Source organism: Phyllostomus discolor, chromosome 3 (genome assembly GCF_004126475.2).
Source record: "Phyllostomus discolor isolate MPI-MPIP mPhyDis1 chromosome 3, mPhyDis1.pri.v3, whole genome shotgun sequence".
In the NCBI taxonomy this organism is placed as follows: Eukaryota; Metazoa; Chordata; class Mammalia; order Chiroptera; family Phyllostomidae; genus Phyllostomus; species Phyllostomus discolor.
The window spans coordinates 104250959-104270708 of record NC_040905.2 but is presented as its reverse complement, the minus strand read 5'-3'; the positions used below and the strand labels follow the sequence as shown (position 1 = coordinate 104270708).

Genomic DNA, 19750 nt, shown 5'->3' with positions numbered 1-19750 from the left:
CAAAGTGAAGCTACAAGGTATTCTTCTAAACCAGTTGGAATCAGGACCACTGGTAGTGTTGGCTTTGCATATGTCCGAGTTAAAGCTTCATAGGTGTGATTGGAAGAATTCACTTAAAAAATTTTTTTAATGCTTGCATAAGAATGTGTTTTATTGGTTTTAGAGAGGGAAAGAGGATGGGAGTAGGGGTGGAGAGAGTGGAAGGCAAGGAGAGAAAGAGAGAGACAGAGACAGACAGACAGACAGACATTGATGTGAGAAACATTGATCTGTTACCTCCCATTTGTGCCCTGACCGGGGATGGAACCCACGGCCTAGGTATGTGCCCTGACCAGAATTGAACCCGCTTGCTTTTGGTGTACGGGATGATGCTGCAACCATCTAAGCCACCTGGCCAGGGTAGAAGGGTCCACTTTTAAAAGAGTAAAGGGTGTTTTTAAAATATCAGAAGCCAACTTATGTTTCCACATGGCAGTATGGTGAATCCTTCAAGAATGGAGTGTGGAGGCCATCAAGGGTCTGGCCACTGCCAGACGGCCCTGTTACCACTTTTTGTTCTTTGCCTTGTGCAGGAACGTGTGTATGTACATGTGAGGTGTGCTTTTTTCTGTCAGTGCATATTTTACAAAGAAAACGGAAGAGATAATTTCATTACAAGTGGTTTTATCTCTTGAAGGATAACATGAAGATGAAAATGGTTTTTCTTAGGGCCCCTCCTAGGACAACTAGAATCTTAGTAAGCAGCCTATTTTGAGAGCCAGAGACTTTTGGTACCTTCAAATTATTACTAATAACATCTAAATGCTTTTATTGGCAACAAGAGGCAGGAAATATATAGGAATCTAGGGGCTTAATTTAATGTGAAATATGCAGGGAGAGGAGCTGATAGCAAGCAGGAACTGGGAAATATTTTACCTGATTATTGAAACAGACCTTGTATTTTAAAGTAGGGTCCTGTCTCTGGGTGTATTTGTAACATGTATTCTTCATTTCTTCCCTTCCTTCCTTACTCCCCCCTCCTTCTGTCTTCTGTTATGGATCAGGCACCGTGTTAAAGATTGTATTATAGTTTGGGAAAGTGCAGATTAAGTTCTTGTCATCATGAAGTTATAGTCTACTGGGGGGAAAACACATATTAATTAACCACATAAATGAAGGCAAGATAACAGTCACAGCACTGTCATCCACAGAAGAGTGGATAAACTGGTGTGTATATCCACACATTAGAGCACTGGACAGCAGGGAGAATGAAGATCTGTAACTACATGCTACCATATGGGTGAATCTCCTAATGTTGAATGAAAGAAGCTAGATACAAAAAAAAAAAAAAGAAAAATACACACCAGGTGATTGCATTTATCTAAGTGCAAAAGCAGGCAAGACTAATCCATGTATTCTGAGGTGCTGATTGTGGTTAACAGGAGAAACAAGCTTGACCAATGTGCCATTTTGAAGTTCCCTTGACCACCAGGTCAGCCATGAAGAAGATCAAAGGCAACAATACACTGTGTTCATTGTGGACATCAAGACTGATATGCATCAGGTCAAACAGGCTGTGAAGAAGCTCTAAGATACTGACATAACCAAGGTCACCACTATGATGAAGCCTCAGGGAGAGAAGGCATACCTGAACTGGCTCCCGACTATAAAACTTCAAATGTTGCCAACAAAATTAGGATCATCTAAACTGAGCCCAACTGGTTGATTCTAAATATAAATTTTTCACCATTAAACACACACACACATACACACACACAACTGGGCCCTCTGGAGGCCTGGTGGTGAGGGGAGTGGCTGATGGAGGTTGTACAGGACTCAGAGTGAAAGTGGAGGGACCAGGAGAGAGGAGAAAGCTGAGTCACCACATACATGTTGAGAAACCAGGATGGAACCCTGGGAGGGGCAGGTTGCAAAGAGATTAGGCAGAGTGAAACTGTTGCTAGTCATTAGTTCAACAGATGTCATAAGGCCACAGCATCCCCCTTGAGGACTCTAGCCTCTAGATTATCACCCATGTATTTATTATTTAGTCAAGGGAACAGTAAACTATTTTGGCCCTGAGACCACAGGGCCCATGGAGGAAGAGGACCAGAAGCTTTGGTTGCACAGGTAGCCCCACTGCACAGTTTCAGTTGAGTAGAGTCCACTCTACTTCATTGACCAAAAATGGGAGAGGATGTCCAGTAGGGGGAGAGGCAGACAGAAACAGGGGAAAAGGAGACAAAGAGAGACCAATAGCACGCCCAGCCCAGGTTACATCCTGGGGAGGCCTGGAGCCGTTCTTCCTAAGGGCACTGTCCTGGAGTGCACTTGGACGATGCAGGTGGCAAGGGCCTGCCCTTCCCGTGGTCAGACTTCATTTCTAAGTTCCTTTCCCATTGTGAGCATTTGTCTGCTTAAAGCTACATGTGTTTTGGTACTGCTGTCTTCCACCCTTGGGCACCACTGACACAAACTGCAATCTCTGTCTCAGCCACAAAATGTGATGTGTTTTCTGCAATGCCAGCCTGGACTCTCCTGCAATGGAGACAGCTGGCACCTACAACCACCACCCCGGCCACATCCTGCCAAGACTTTCAAGGCCAGAGACTTTTTATAATGGTTTTATATAGTTTTTTTAGTCATTTAAAAAGTATTTTAATACTTTAGTATATCTGTCAGCTGAGGCTAAGTTATGCCATTGTGATAAACAACCTCCACATCTCTGCGGCTTCCAACATTGTTTATTACGTGTCTGTTTCTCACTCATGCTGCATATCTGTCCATCGTGGGTCGGCTTTGGTTATGCTCCATGTTGCCTCTGTGCCAGGATCCAATACAAAGCATCTGCTCTGAACTGGGGCACTCTGCTCTCCTGGCAGAGGGAGAAGGGAAGATGGCAAACCCTGCTCGGTTCTGAAAGCTTCTGCTCAGAAGTGACACTCAACACTCCCATAAGATGCCTGATGGGAATAGACCAGTAAGAATTTTCCTCTCATAGGAAGGGGCCCTGCTGAGAGGAAACCTGGTTTATCTGGTGGAGCAGTAATCCGATGTACCTCAAAGTGAAGTGATGCTCATTATAGAAAAATCGGGAATGGGAGTGAAGTATTATGGAGCCTTTAGAAGTGATGATGTAGATCTTTTATGTCAGCTTGAAAGGTTGTTTCTTAAATATGATAAAATAAGGAAAAACAGGTAATTAAGTAGAATATGTAGCTTAGTCCTATTAAAAAGTAACCCTCTACATTTGAAATGTGTACAATAGTGCAGGAAGATAAAATGGAAAGATTCAAGCAGATGCAGCAAACCTGATGTCCGCAGAGCCCGGGCAGGAAATGAATCAGTCACCTGCTTCTCAGCACCAAATGATTGTCACCATGCAGAATTTGGGCTCTGTGTCCCCTGATATTTCAGGTGTTCAAAACATGGAAATCTGGATTTAAATATTAAAAGCTTTTATTTTATTTTTTAATGTCTTTTTTTTTAAAGATTTTATTTATTCATTTTAGAGAGGGAAGGGAGAGAGAGAGAGAGAGAGAGAGAGAGAGAGAGAGAGAGAGAGAGAGAGACATCAATGTGCGGTTGCTGGGGGTTATGGCTTGCAACCCAGGAATGTACCCTGGCTGGGAATTGAACCTGAGACACTTTGGTTCTCAGCCCGTGCTCAATCCACTGAGCTATGCCAGCCAGGGCTTAAAACCTTTTATTTTAAAATGTTGGCAAGTAATTAAAAATTTTAACCTGCATGGACTACCATTATTGCACCTTCTGAACCAAAAAGTGATTTTCTCTGGGTATTGAGATTTCGTATGATTTTTCTCCCCCCTTTTACTGATCTATTTTCTAACTTTATCACAAAACCAGGCATTTCTTTGTGACAAGTAGTGGTGGAGAAAACAAACAGGAAAATCATTAATAAAAGAAAAAATAGATTTTAGCTACAGGAATTGCTTTTGATTTTGTAACTCACTATTCAGTGGGCTGTTAATCAAAAAAATAGTTACCTAAAGCATGGACTGTACTTGGAGCTGCTTAATGTTAATAAAACTGCCCAGGACCAGTGCGTGTGATCAGGTGGTCAGGAAAGGCTGAACCCCACAAGGTCACTGGGTAGAAAGCTCAGGGGTCCTCCTCAGTAGCTTGCTGACCTCAAGTATCAAGAATCTGTGGGCTGGCTTCTATGGACACAGAGCCCGGCGATGTCCTAACTAAAAAAGACACCAAGACTGGGGTGATGCAGAAAGAAGCCAGCTATTTCAGTGGGAGAAAGGAGCTCTGTTCTGAGGGCAAGTTCCCAGAAGAGTTGCTAAAGATAATGCAGTTAAACACTTGGACTGCCATTTCGCAGTTATTTAAAGTATAACTGCCTGCAGTTGCTCTATTTACCTAATGTGTCTTTTGCCTTTAAGAATGCAGGAAATGGCATAGAGCGGGAAAGAAAATTTGTTGGATGTGAAGTGAATGTAGAAGTAAGCTTTAGATTCAGTGTACACTATTGAATATTCAGGGTTTGTTGGGGTGGTTTTTTTTTTTTTTTTTTCATTTCCTCCCTCCCCAACTGTAATTCCCTGCTTCATCACCCATCATGCAAATGTGATTCTTATGCATTTTCTAATGTGACTCTTTCTCTAAACAAGTAATCAAAACAAGGTTTTGAGCTGTATTTGAGCTGCAAATAAGTTTAGTGTAAAATGCAATTATTCGCCTCAAAAAATCAACAGAGACAATTTGGACATTTGAAAGGCTTGAATTACCCTTAATCAGAGCTCAGGATGACGTCCATTCCAAGGATTAAAATAAGCTAGGACTCAGCCCCACTTGATAATAGCCAGTTAAAAAAAACACTTTAAAAATGCTAAAAGTAGTACATATTGATTATAAAAAATAAATGCAAGCTAGAAAGAAGGAAAACAAATGACTTGTCACCCCACTACATAGATACAATCACAGTGTCTTTTTCTAAGCCTTTCTCTCTGCATTTGTTGTCTAGATGGAGTCAGCCCACTTATGAACTTCTGTGTTTTTCTTCTTAATTTAACATAATTTTCCCATGTTACTCTACATTTTATGTCAAATCCATCTTTCACAGCTATATGCTAGTCCATCATAACAATGTAATATGATTTCTTTGATCATTCTGTTAGAATGTAAACTAAGGCATATTAAAATTTTTAAGAGTCTATTTGAGCAACCACAGCACCAAATCAGGTAGCACCAAACCAGAAGTGGCTAAAGCGCTCCACCAACAGGCTCTAGGGGCAGGGTTTGTGCGCAGGAGATGCAGAGACCAAGCCAGCTGGATTGGCTGCAGCTTAAGTGATTGTATTATTTGGGAAAGCCTAGCCAGCTGTTTGTGATTAGTCTTCTTTTTTATTAACTTCATTGGGGTAACACTGGTTAATAACACTGTATAAATTTCAGGTGTATAACTTTATAATCTGAATCCATATACTTTATTGTGCGCTCACTACCCAAAGTCTAGTCCCCTTCTGTCACCATGTATTGGACCCCCTTTACCTTCTTCTTCCACCCCCCCACTCTCTTGCCTTCTTGTGACCACCATTCTGTTTGTATCTATGAGTCTGGTTTTTTTTGTTTGTTTGTTTGTATGTTTGCTTTGTTTGCTCATTTGTTGTTTTGTGCTTTATGTCTTACGTATGAGTGAAATTAAATGGTTGTCCTTTTCCATCTGACTTGTTTTACTTAGCATGATACTCCCAAGATCCATCCATCCATCACAAATAGCAGTGTTTTACTATTTTTATGGCTGAGTAGTGTTCCATTGCATAAATATATCACATCTTCAGACACTTAGGTTGTTGCCACGTCTTGGCTATTGTTAATAATGCTGCAGTGAACATAGGGCTATTATCAATAAGGCAAGAAATAAGTGTTGGAGAGGATGTGGAGAAGAGGGAACCCTTGTACACTGCTGGTGGGATTGTAAACTGGTGCAGCCACTGTGGAAAACGCTATGGAGGTTCCTCAAAAAAAAATGAAGAGTAGAGCTACCATATGGCGCAGCAATCCCTCTTCTGGATATCTACCCAAAGAATTAGAGAACACTTACTTTTAAAGATATATAGTTGTTTTTCCTAACTTGAAGCATTTACAGGGCTTCACTCTGGCTTAGGTTTCGGTATGCATATGTAGGCAACCAACGCATTTAGAGCTCCTCAGTCTGATGGCCTCCATGTCTGATGAACAATTCTTATTATTCAACATTTCAGTTTTCTCCAATTTCTCATCCTGAACAGTTATAGAGAACCACATTATTCTCAGGCCTGTTCCGTATTTTAGATTCTTTTCCAATTAGGTCTGTGGTTGGAGGAGGGACAGCACTGTGTTGCAGTAGAATGGGCACTCACTTCTGAGTGGACACAAGTTCCAACTCATCTTCTTGCTTTGTGACCACAGGCAACTTACCAATTGCCTATGCCTCACTTTCTTCATCTGCACAGTGGGGGAAAGATCACCCAAACTTACAAGGTCCTTACGAATAACGACTGCGAAGTACCTGGCCTCTGGGGAGCAATCAGTTAACTCAATACGCTGCGGGCTACAAGAACGAAGATCTGATCTCCAATGACCTTGAAATCTGACACACTAGTTTTGGAATGGGGTCATCCCTGAGTTTATATCTCAGCTCTGCCCTGAAAGAACTATAACCTTGGGCAAGTTAGATAACACCCCTGAGCCTCAGTTTCTTCATTTGTACAAAGCTTACAAAGGGATTATGAGATTTAAATGAAATTAATAAAATGAGATTATATGTTCAGCACCTTGTATATTTGTATATTCCGTGTACTATAGCTCATACTTAGTGCATGAGAACAATTATTATTAGTTATTATTTCTATCATCCTCATCTCTCTTTTCAGTGCTGTAAGTGAGCTTTATAAACTTGCTATGGGAGAATATGGAGACACCTTACTCTATTTGCCAATGGTGGCAGGATGTCATAGAAACTTCCAGGAGGAAGTGATACCTGACCTAGTCTTTAATGCTAACTTGGGATGAAGCTGATAAGTGAGAGAGGCAGAGGGTCCCGTATGCTCCTAGGCCCAGAGACGAGAACAAACCAGGGGAGAAGGATGATTAGAGGAATGGCCAAGATCAAAGTGCAAGTGCCTAGTCAGAGTAGACTCTGGGAACATCATCCCAACTAGCTGAGCTGTGGAAGTGTGGGAGGAGGAGAGTAGAAGAGTATGAAGTTCTTCCTGCTGTCTCATTCATAGGAGATAGAGCCTCCTTTTATTTTCTTACATTGCTGTATTGATCCACAGTATATGAGTGATGCCCTCTAGCTCTGTAGTATAATGAAAAGACTCAACTTTGATGGAACATATCAGAAAGTGAAGTACTCGTTCCCCCTTAAAAAATTGAACTTTTAAACACTGTTTCAGAAAATAGGTCCTTGTGTGTGATGTAAAGTCCCCTTATTTTTTCTCCCTGAGTTGAACAAAGGTATAAAATAATGGAATAAACACTTTCTGCTTTGGAGTGGTAAGAATTCAGAGGCACTGCACTTGTGACCAGTGTCTTCTGAGCCATTTCCTAAATGCTGGTACCATGAAATCTGGTAGTGCTCACAACAGAAAGGTAGCTTGCATGTACCTTTCTGGAAATTTATTCATTTGTTCATTCATTCATTTGTTTTTTTCAACCAACCAACCAACCAACCAACCAAGAAGCCCACCAACAAAGATTTATTGAGCACCTTCTGTGCCAGAATTCTTTGCCCTGAGGATATACTCATGAGCCAAAGGGCTAAGATCCCTGTTCCCATGGAGCACATATTTTAGTGCAGAGCTCAGTAAACAAATAAGCAAACACTGAAGTTTCATTTAGTGATTAGTACTGGGTAGGAAATAAAATGGGTGATGGGGTGGAGGGTCCTGGGGAGTACTCAGGTAGAAGCTGCTTCAGGTAGGGTCATCCTGGGAGGCCTTTCTTTGTTGGTCTGTATGAGACTAAGTCCTTGGGCTTATTGGCAACTGAGTGAATTGGTCCTCCCCATTCACAGATTCAACAGACTGTTATGGTTACTTACAGATCAATGTATGTCTGTGTTTTCTAAGACTTGAACTTTATTCTCAGGGAACTTTATGGGCTGGTATATGCATTTTGGGGTAAATGCTGTTGTTGTAATGTCCTGTGGTAAGTGAGGGGAGAACATCAGGATTATAGAAGTCCACAGTTAGGGCACTAAGCTCATGCTGGGAGGGAGAGTGTTCAGTCAAGACACATCTTTGCGAAAATGATTCTTGGGCTGGGGGAAGGATGAATAGACCAAGAAGGGTGGGCGGGGTGTCCCATATGGAGGGAATGACCCAAAGCAGGAGCCGTGAAACAGCACGTGTCAGAAGCAGCACTACTGTACTCATGGCTACAGTTCACATGTTCTAGGCCCAGAGTCACACCCTCTATTAACTGTGAAGTCCAAGTATAGGGCAATGTTAGTCTGGATCCTTTGCTGGCCAGTGACAGGAACTTGGTTAGTTCAAGTGGTAAAAAAAAGGTAGGGGGCAAGAGAGCTCTTGGTTTATGCAGCTAGAAAAATTCTATGGAAGCTCAGTAGTCTAATCCCTGGGCCCAGGAAGCTGGATCACCACCTCTGTGACTCACCGTGTCTGTCTCCTCACATTGCATGATGGGCATTCTTCCTGGGTTAGGAAAGCCAGTGGGCAGAGAACTTTCTCCAAAGCTGTGACTATGTATCAGTCTTAGGGGAGAGCTTTGAGGAGTTCCCTTAGTAGGACATGGCCAACCCATGGACATGGGACATGAGGTGGTAGCACTGGCCAGGCCTAGGACGATGCCATGGGGCCCCAGTACCTTCAGGATGATATGGAACAGGGCCTGAGGAAGGGGTCCCAAAGAGACAGAACCAACCATGCTCCTCTGAAAAGTGTGTCTGCCCTATTCCTCTTTGACCCCTGCAGAGGTCTACTCCCACTGTGGGTAATTACTGCTGTCACATCTTGGTGAATGTGAGCTACAGCCTGGGCAGCTTTGGTTAGTTAGAAAAGGGAGGGGAGAAATGGCTTGGGGGAAGCAATAATCTACATAATGAGCCTCTCTCCTCCATTTTAATGTCCACTAATTGGAATATACCCATTAGTAAGTCTTCTAACAGGAAAATGAGAATTGCAGAAATCAAAGGCCCCCTTCAGCTTTCTGGTGTGTGCATGAAAGCATTTCCAGATCCCAGAACTGTTACATAAAATGGAATTTAGCAACCCCTGCCCCACTCTCTTTGCACTTTCTTATTCCAGCCATAACCATCTTCATTACTGATGTTTGCCTCCTGCTTGACTCGCCTGCCCCCTTTTTTTGAGGTCCTCATGTTGGGCCTCCTTTTAAATGGTCCCCCCCAAACTCAGTCCCTAGATCGCGAGTGATGAGCAAGTTTACAAGGCACCATTTATTTTATGTCCTTTGAAATGGTAGGGCCACAAGAGCGTGGGCCATGTGTCAAACACTTGGTTTCCAGTTCCATCCTGCTGACATCCTTCCATTTTTAACAATACCTGTAGATGTCTCTTGTGAAACAGACATTTGAAGACACAGTTTCAGAAACTCTAGTTTAAGTACATAGTTCTCCCCTTGAGGAACAGAGTTCCTCCCAGTGGCTCCACTTAGAAGCACTGTCTGGGTCCTCGGCTGTGGGTTTCTGTTAACACTTTGCTGGAGCTCTGTGCAGGAGCTGGCCACCACGTATTGAGGACACTCCTACCCAGTGCCCCTGAGCTAGTTACTGGGGTTCAAATCCTCCTTGCTCATAGCACCTGCTAGGATCAGGTGAGAAGAGGGGTCCATGGTCCTCAGCCAGGGGCCACACATAAGCCAGGAGTTTTATACCGAGTTGAAGCCATCTCTCAGGGTTGATTTTTCCAAGGGTTAAAGCTGTTTTCTGGGAAAGCCCAAGCACGCTGCACACCCTACTCAAGCCCCTCAGGGAGCAGCGGCACCTGAACAGGCGAGGACCCTGTCCCCTGCTTGGACCCAGGCATCAGTTTCTGGACAGGAGGCAGGGGGTTAAGGAGCTCACAGGCAAGTTTCTATTTGGAGAGAGGGGAAGGAACGAAGACAGGAACACGGCACCGTTTTTAGTACAAGGAGACGTGACAGCTTGGCGTAAGCGCGATGCGTGCCATCTCCGTTCCGTGTGGAAGGTGTGGTGCTGCCGGTGGAGTGGGGAGTGAGCACCTGGCTGCCTTCCTCCCCACCAGATGCCATTTCAGGAAGATGCCTGTGCTGCTCAGACAGACGTTCTCCTTTCCGACTGCTCAGGTGTCGGCCTGGCTCAGAATTCGGGGTGGCCGGGGGGACTCTTTGAGTTCCATTGTGTCTGGCCACTGGCCTCTGGCCTGCAGTGATTTGGTCATCACCCCAAGGAGGCTTTGGCCCAGGTGACCCTAGCCATGCCCTGTCACTTCTCTGGGCCTCCCTCTCCTTGTCTGTGAACTTGAGGGTTAGACAAGTGCGACATCTCTGAATATGTGAAGGGAATGTATCATACCTGAGATTCTGAAAGACCATTTGTATTCCTGCTTAGCATGGGACACACAGACAAGGTGTCCAACAGACCTGTTATTTGTTTTGTAAAATGCCACTGAAATCTGGTATTGTTTCACCATGCCAAAATTAATGTGATGTATTTCTTTTTTCCTTCCTCTCTTCCTATTCTTTTCTTCCTTTTCTACCCTATTTATTCACTCACTCATTAATTCTCTTTAACCACTGGCAGCTGGGCAATACTGTGTTAAATGCCAGGGATGGAGCAGATGGGACTGGCCTGAGGGTGGGGGTTGCAGGGTGGGGATCCCATGTTTGGGCCATCGTAGTGCAGAGGGTCAGGTGTGGAGGGGGAGGAGTCCTGGGTTAGTGAAGTGCAGGAGTGTGTTGCTTCTGCCAGGTCTGAGAGTCAAAGAGGCCTTTGTGGAGGGCTGGTGTCACCTGAGCTGAGTCTTGAGCCACATGTCTGAAATTGATTGTCAGAGAAAGTATGGGGAAGGGTGGGGTTGATGGTTAGGGTGACATCTCTGTCCCTCTGTACAGCTGGTTAACCAGTCTCATTCCTTTTCCTCTCACCCTGGCTCCTTCCTCACACACAGTTGCTTTCCACCCCCCCCCCTTGCCCCCCAGCCTTAGGCCCGAAGGCTCCCGGAGGTGCTAGGCGCACCCTGATCTATTCCACCCATCTTCCCCTTGCAGGAAGATACCTGAAACATGTACTCTAGCTGCTAGCACTTGATATTCTGGTCTCTGGGCGAACAGGGCTGGCCTTTGGGGGATCCTTTCTCCCCAGCATAGAGCTGCCACTCTTGCATGTCCATGCTGGGAGTCCTATAGCTCCCCAGAGTCCTGGGCTTCAGTAGTCAATTTGCTCACTGCCAGGCCCAGTTCTGCCTGGTGTGGCTCTTTACCCCCAAGTAGGGCAATTACAGAGCCTTGGGTTTAAGAACACGGGGCTACTGGGAAAATTGAGGGTTTACTGTCACCCTTTTTAAGCAGCCTCATGGACTCCTTTTGGGCTGGCTCCTGGAGCCTCCAGGCTGTCCTTATTCTTACCTGTTCAGTGGGATCAGGTGTATAGTGGGTCTAGGCAGCTACCAGTCCTATGAGGCCTCTGGAGCAGGCAGTACACTGCAGACCTGCCAGGCCCTCCTCGGTTTCCAGCCATGGAGGCATCATGTGTCTTTGAGACCCTTTCACCTAATGTATAAGGTCAGGTGGATTCTGTGATCTCCGCTTCTTCCCTTCCTTTTCTTTCTACTATTATTCTGTCTCCTTCCCTTTCTACCACCCAATATTCCCTCCCCTTTTATGAACACCCTCTCACTTTAATCCAGGGCCTGTTTCTGATAGACCCTCCTTTAAGTGATCATTTGATCTCAACAAGCACCCAAACAGCCCCTGTGATTACCCAGCAGCTCCCAGGAAGGGTCACAGCACAGATCTGGACCCTGATCCAGCACAGACCTGCTGAGTATGGCAGCGTCGTGCTAGGTGTCAGGCACACTGCAGGGAGAGAAAGCAGACATGGGCCCTGTTCTCACAGGCCCTGTTCTGCCCTTTCATACAGAGGGTAGCTAGTCATTAAACAAGGGATCGTAATAACGCATGTGCAGTGGAAAACTAAGGGGCTGTTCGTAGCAGCAAGGACCACAGTTCTAGCAGAGCATTAAAGTCAGCAGAGGCAGTGAGGCAGTGCCTGAGTCAAAAGCTGAGAGCTGAGTCCCAGTTAACCAGGTATAGGGGTAGGAGGGTGTTCTAGACTCAGGGAAGATCCTGGACTAAGGTCCTGGGGTGGGTGGGAGCAGAGCCTTTTGGAGGAATTAAAAGGAGGCCTGTGAAGCCAGAGAGAGAGGTACAGTGAGGGAGTGGGAGGGTGGGGTGAGACTGGGCAGAGAGGAAGGCAGGAACAGGGTCATCGGGCCAGCCCTGTCAGCCCTTGTATTCCCTCACAGTAGCAGGATGGCAGCTCAACTCCCGGGGCAGTGGCTGGATAGAGGAGCAAGGCGGCTCCTTTCCTTCCTTTCTCATCAACTGGAGGGGCCAGTAGACTGCCGCCCATGTCCCAATGGGCAGTTTGGGGTCACCTGCTCTTGCCCTAGTTGTAGGAGCTCCTGGGAAAGTGTCTGTCATTTGCAAGCTCTGCAGTGACTGAGAGACAGTGGGCTGGCGGCCACACCTGTCAGGTGTGGTGAGCAATAAAAAGGCACCCACAGCTTACACAGGGAGCAGCAACACCTGATTTGCAGGTGTGGCATCAGGGCATGGCTTCTTATATAGCCAGGTACTACCAGTGTGACCTGAGTCCATTTACTTTACCTCTCTGAGCCTCAGTTTCCCCTTTTTACATAGCAGCAGTAATACAGCCTCACCGCTGCGTGGGGGTAGGAGTGCTAAAATGGCTGGTATACAGTAGGTGCTGCCTAGGCACTTAGTCCTGGTTTCCTGGCTGTCTCCTGGAGCCTGTCAGGCAGGTGCGGAGAGCACAGGGGAAAGGCCCACTGGCTGGCTGATACATCCAGCTTGTGTCGGTGCAGTGGGCATGGGCTGACATCCCCTTCTGCCTCCTCCAAGTGCTGGCCTCACTTTCAGAGCCTGACGTCTAAAATGGTCATGTCACCACCCTGCCAGGTTGTCGTAAGGCTGGTGCTGTGAGGGCCTCAGTCAGAACACAGCACAGAACAGGGATCAGCCACTGCTACCTCCTCTTTCCCCCTGACCCTTTCTCTTCTCTCACTTAAAAAAAAAAAAATTGACCTGGCTGGTGTAGCTCAGTGGATTGAGCATGGGCTGCGAACCAAAGTGTCACAGGTTCGATTCATAGTCAGGGCACATGCCTGGGTTGTAGGCCACAGCCCCCAGCAACCACACATTGATGTTTCTCTCTCTCTCTTTCTCCCTCCCTTCTCTCTCTAAAAATAGATAAATAAAATCTTAAAAAAAAACTCAGAAAACTGAGAATAAAGAAAACTCCTTTAAAAAAATGAAGACATAGTTCATATGATAAAATTCACCCTTTTAAAGTGTGCAGTTCAGTTACTTCTTAGTAGAGTCACAAGACTGCAAAACCATCATTACTACCTGATTTCAGAACATTTTAATCACACTAAAAAGAAACCCGGTACCTATTAGCAGTCACTCCCATGCTACCACCCCCAGACCCACCCTGCTTCCTCACCTAACCCCCGGAAACCAGGGGCCGACTTTCTTTCTCTGTGGGTTTCTGAATAGGTTTGCCTTCTGGTGACATTTTATGTAAGGGGAGTCACGTTACCATCCAGCATGTGCCTTCTGTGTCTGGCTTCTCTCATTTAACATAATGCTTTCAGGGCTCAACCATATTGAGACCGTGTCATTCCTCTTTGTGGCCAAATAATATTCCAGTGTCTCAGCCACATTGTGTTTGTTCACTCATCTGTCAATGGGCGTTTTGTTTATTTCTACTTTTTGGCTATTATGAATAGGGCTGAGGTGAATGTTCACATACAAGCTTTGCATGGACATTTGTTTTCAGTGTCTCAAGAATACACCTAGGGGTGGGATTGCTGGTTCTTATGCCAGTTTCCTCGGTTTTGTTGAAAATGGCCATTCTGGTGGCATGAAGTAGTATTTCATTGTGGTTTTGATTTTCATTTCCCTAATGGCTAATGATATCAAGCATCTTTTCATGTGCTTGCTGGCTATTTATATATATCTTCTTTGGAGGAACGTCTTCAAATCTTTTGCCCATTTCTAAGTTGTTTTTGTTTTTAATTTTATTTTTGAGTTTTAGGGGTTCTCTATAGAATCTGAAAATAAAGCCCTTATCAGATACATGATTTGCAAATAGTCTATTCTGTGGTTGTATTTTCACTTTGCCAGTGGTGTCCTTTGAAGCACAGAAGTCTTTAATTTTGATGAAGTTCAATATATCTTTCTTTTTCTTTTGTTGCTCTTGCTTTTGGTATGATAACTAAGAATTGTTTGCCCAATTCAAAGGCCTAAAGATTTAGGCCTACATTTTTTTCTAAGAGTTTTATAGTTTTAGACATTACATTTAGGTCTTTGTTCCTTTTTGTATCTTGTATGATGGAAGGGTCCAACCTCATTCTTATGTTTGTGAATCCGGTCATCCTCACACCACTTGTTTAAAAAGACTGTTCTTTTCTCCATTCGGACACTCCTGTCCAAAATCAACTTAGCATAGATGAGTGGTTTTATTTCTGGACTCTCTATTTTTTTTTAACTTTTAATTTATTACAATTTACATTCAGTATTATTTTGTATTAGTTTTACACGTTCAACATAGGAGTTAGATAATCACATACTTTACAAGATGATCCCCCTGATATTTTCTGTGTCCAACTGGCCCCATATGTAGTTATTACAATATTATTGACTGCATTCCCTATGCTGTACTTTATATCCCATGACTATTTTGTAACTACTAATCTGTACTTCTCAAACCCTTCACCTTTCTACCTAGTCCCCAACCCCCCTCCTCTCTGGCAGCCATCAGTCTGTTCTCTGTGTCTGTGGTAGACTGTCAGTTCTGTTCCAGAGATCTGTATGCCTCTGCTTTGGACAGTGCCGCACTCTCTTGATTCCTGTGGCTTTTAGAAAGTTCTAAAATCAGCAAATATGTCTCTCTTCTCCCACTTTCCCCCATTTCTTGTCCTTTTCTCTGCTCTTCCTTTTTCTCCTTTGATCTTTTCTGTGTTCTTTAGAGTTTAGAGCAAGGACTCACAGTCTTTTCAGTAGAGGGCCAGGCTAAATATTTCAAGTTTTGCAGGTCATACAGTCTTTATCTCAAGGTCTCAACTCTGTTCTTATAGAGTCAAAGCAGCCATAGACTATATGCAATGAATGGACATGTCTGTGTTCTAATAAAACTTCACATTTTTATTTGACACTGAAATTTGAATCGCATATGCTTTTCACATGTTAAAAAATTGTATTCTTCTTATGACTTTTCCCCCAGCCATTTAAAATGTTAGAGCCATTCTTAATCTATAGACCATCAAAAACAGACAACAGGGATGTCAATCCGTGTTTGAGAGGCATGAACCTTGAGGGAGTGTTGCAGAGGAAAGCAGAGCATCCCCCTTAATCACACATGGCCCTGGGCCTGGAAGCTGATCAGTAGATCCTGCCTGGGACAGGGCAGCTCTGCACTGAGACGTCACTGCCCCTCCCTCCCTGACGGCTTCATCAGGCCCTGCCCAAGGAAGCAGGGAGCTTCCATGCAGATACTCTGTCTGGTAAACTAGCAGTAATGATCGCCAGCAACAGATTTTCCCTTCCCTTCAGGGAAAACCTCAGTCCTCCTTGCCCCACAACTGATCCACTGTAAATTTTGCTCAGGAGAGCATGAGTTTTCAAGCCGGCACAGACTCTGCCAGACGCTGTCTTCTAAGACTTTGGTCAGGCTAGCTAGCCTGTTGGAGCCTCAGGTTTTCCTCACTTTAAAAAGGGGCAGTCGTGAGCATTCAGGTCTTCATACAGTAAATGCTTCATAAGGGCTAATTGCCTGTTGGCTGCTGTCATCACTGCATCCCTTGTTGTGACGGGTGGTGAGGGGCATGAAGGTGGCCGTATCCAGCATGCAGCAGTTCCCTGAGCCCATATCCTTACCTGTGACAAGAACAAAGATATTCAGCCACTGGCTGTGGATCCTGGGGAATAGTACGTATTTGCCCCTCTTCTTTGGCTTGAGCTCGATCAATGGGTCTGGGGAAATTCTTATTCTGTACCACAGCTATTGGTACAATAGGTTTGGGGCTTTTCTCTGACTATACCTGTATGGTTTTCCTGGACCTTTGAGTGAAGGAAGACATTTTTTCTCCCTGGCTCTAAGCCCCACTCCCAAGCCACAGGCCTTCCCTTTGTCCCAGCTCCACCCTGCACATATCTTTCCAGAAGCTCATTCTGGATCAAGGGCCAACAAACTATGTTCCGTAACCACACTGGCCCCTGACATTTTTTGTAAATAATGTTTTATTAGCATGCAGCCATACCCATTCACGTATGGCTATGACTGCTTTTGTGTGCATGTGTGTGTTTCTTTATTTTTATTGCTGACACTGTTACAGATGTTCCTATTCCCCCCACCCTTGCCTGCCTCCACTCAGCCTCCCCCCTTCCCTCTGGCCACCACCACACTGTTGTCTGTGTGCACAGGTTATGTGTATATGCTCTTTAGCTAAGCCCTTCCCCTTCTTTCATTCAGTGTCCCCTTCCCCCAACTCCCCTCTGACAGCTGTCTGTCTGTTCCATGTGTGGGTGCTTTTATGCTACAGTGGCAGAGTTGAGTCTTTGGGGCAGAGCTCATGTATTCCACAGAGCCCAAAATATTTACTGTCTGGTCCTTTACAGAAAACATTTGCCACCTGTGCCCTCAATGTCTCTCTTCAGGGCTCTCGTCACTGAGGCTTCCTCCATTTTGCACTGGCCCTGCTGTGCAGTGATGGCCTGTTCCTGTGTATGTCTCCCTATCAGACAGAGTTCCTTGAGGACAGTGCTTCTTTCATCCCAGGTCCCTGTCTCTCTCCTAGCACACACAGTAGGTACTCAGTAACTGTGAGACGGATGACTGGCTGGCTGAATGAATGGAACAAACATCGTGAATATTGGACTAAGATGGAGTTCTTCTTGGATAAAGCTAAGCTCAGCTTTTTCACCTGCAGAAATACGATCTCAGTGTACACTCGGTCCAAAAAGTGTGCCTCCCCAATCCTCACAGAGAGTGGGTATCTCTAACAAAAGTGGCTGACCCTCAACAACACATCTACTGTGTGCCAGGCTCTTTTACTCAGTGCTTTAGGGACATTAACCAATTCCAGCCTCAGGACCACCCAAAGAAGGAGGTACTATTACTATTTCCGCCATTCTGCAGATGGAGATATTGTACACTGGAGAGGTTAAGCAGCTTCCCCAGGACACCCAGCTAGTAAATGCATGTGTGAGGGAAGGAGCTGCACTCAAACCCATCGGCTGAGCTCCAGAGTCTGCTCCTCACGATACACATCCTGCCTGCTGCAGCCCTGGATGTGCTGTTGAAACAGTAGCTTCTCATTTCATTTGTCTGAAGATGGGAAGCTTTTTTCAGCTTCTCCACCTCAAATCTTAAAAGCACAGAACAGCCAGTAATTGTTCTTTATCATGTTGTAGCATATTTAATGCGTTAACCTCCTTTAATTGAATGGGTAATTCAGGATTGATCCAGCGCTCCAAGAGGCACCCATTGTGTGCTCGATGAGCAGAGAAGAGAGTGGAAAGAGCTTGTCAAGAACATTTCTCAGAATAGGAGCTAGCAGGAACGATTTTCTGTGAAAGGGCTGGCCCTGTGGAAGGGACTCCTCACAAGGTTTCATGGCAGTGGAGCTTCTGGTGATTTTTCAAAGACCTCAGAGGTCCCCTCTCTGGAGGTCTAGCAGTAGGTTGGCCAAAGGTAAGAATAAGGGACAGGACCCTTAAAGCCAAATCAGGGTGCTTTAACTATAGGAATGGGGAGTGGACAGACTGGGAAGAAAAACAAAATGGGAAAGGACAAAATGACAAAATAGAAAGAAAAATGGCCCCTGCTATCATTGCCACAGGAACTGAACTACTGTTGTGTGTGTGCCTGTGTGTACATGCAGTCATTTTGTCCTTTCTTATTTGTTCTTCTGTTCACTCCTGCAGTCAGTATGCTGATCGCTCTATTAGGTGCTGGGTATGCACTAATGAGCAAAGACCCCTATCCACTGCCTTTATGGCAACTTGGCAGAGCATCCCAGAAGTCAGATTTGTGAGAAGGATGCTACCAGTTGAGACTCCAGGCACCATTAAATGAATTACATGGCATTGGCACCGGGCTGAAATGGCTGGATGTTTCATCTCAGGGTAGGAAAGGGTTTACCTATGCAATCTGAGGACCTAAAATCTGTTGGCAGAAACTCTGTCTACCTGAGACAAGGTTAGGATGAACAATGTCAGTGTTGGCTTCCTTCTTAGATAAGTATTAGAGCGAACTATTGAAAATTTCATTTTTATAGGTCGAAAGGAACAAGTATCAGCATTTCATGTGGGCAAGCCTAACTTAAGTACCAGGCTGGTTGTGCATGCAGGCAGCACCCCTCTTTCTTCTGGGAGTCATGTTGAGCTCTATTCAAATCCATCATGGTGGCTTGCACTCTTAAAATTCCTGAGGGTAGCCTCCTCTCCCAACTTCCCAAGGTCTTGAGAAAAACATCTCACATACTTATATTCCATCCATTTATCTTCATGCTGCTATTATATCTTTAGAATTTAGGTTCTCTCTGCCTGGATTTGCTCCCCTCTCCTCTCCTCCCACCTGTCCTCCAACATCCAACTAGAATTCCCTTGGTTGGCTAGATGTCACCTCACCCTCTTCTCTATCCCCATGACACTGTTTAAACCTGCCTCAGAGCATTATCCACAGTCAGTCTTAAGTGGCACTGATCTGGGCATGTGCCAGGCAGGAAGGTAGGCTCTGGGGTCCAACTGCCTGACTTCATCATAGCTGGTCCACTGCTGGCTCTATTTTCTTGGACAAGTGACTTCACCTCTCCCTGGTTATATCTTAAGTTTTCCAATGAAAAGGCTATTATTTATTACATCCTGCTTTATTAAATATATCCCAGCAAGCCACCTTGCATTCTTTATTTTAATAGGACAGGATATAAATATTCTAAATACTACAGACTAGCACCATTCCTTGAAATAAAACTGTGATCCTAAAGCATTCGCGTATTTGGCTAAGGCCTACAGGGGTGTCAACATGAACTGCAAGCACCTTTGGACTTTGTCTTTTTAAATAAATGGGTAGAAGTACATATTAGTGGGTATTTGCCATTAGCAAACTTATAAAAATCAGAAGTGAAAACTTTCCTGGTGCCCGACCTAGTCCTGTATACCCTGAAGACTTTCAGTTGATACTTGTGGATCAGTTTTTACCTCCTATCAAACCTCATTTTTCACCTATGAAAACAAAAGCCCAGAGAAACTACTTGGAAAAGGTGATTTCATATATAAGGAGACTGCATGAAGTAGCAGTCTGCTCTCTTCACTCTTTTTTTCTTTTAATATTTTATTTATTTTTTTATTTTATTTTTAGAGAGGGGAGGGAGGGAGAGAGAGAGAGAGAGAGAGGGAGAGAGAGGGAGAGAGAAACATCAGTGTGCGGTTGCTGGGGGCCATGGCCTGCAACCCAGGCATGTACCCTGACTGGGAATCGAACCTGCGGCACTTTGGTTCACAGCCTGCG

General features: G+C 44.8%; 1 protein-coding gene and 1 long non-coding RNA gene across 5 annotated transcripts in view; one reads left to right on the top strand and one right to left on the bottom strand.

Moving 5' to 3' along the window:
• SNX29 (sorting nexin 29) overlaps positions 1-19750 on the top strand; it is a 574556-nt gene that overhangs the window by 418693 nt on the left and 136113 nt on the right. The gene's annotated exons all lie outside the window — the stretch shown is intronic.
• LOC118499568 lies at positions 3403-4177 on the bottom strand. Its single transcript, XR_004902063.1, has 2 exons — positions 3683-4177; positions 3403-3435 (listed from the first exon to the last, which is right to left on the bottom strand). It is a non-coding gene; the product is annotated as an uncharacterized LOC118499568 (long non-coding RNA).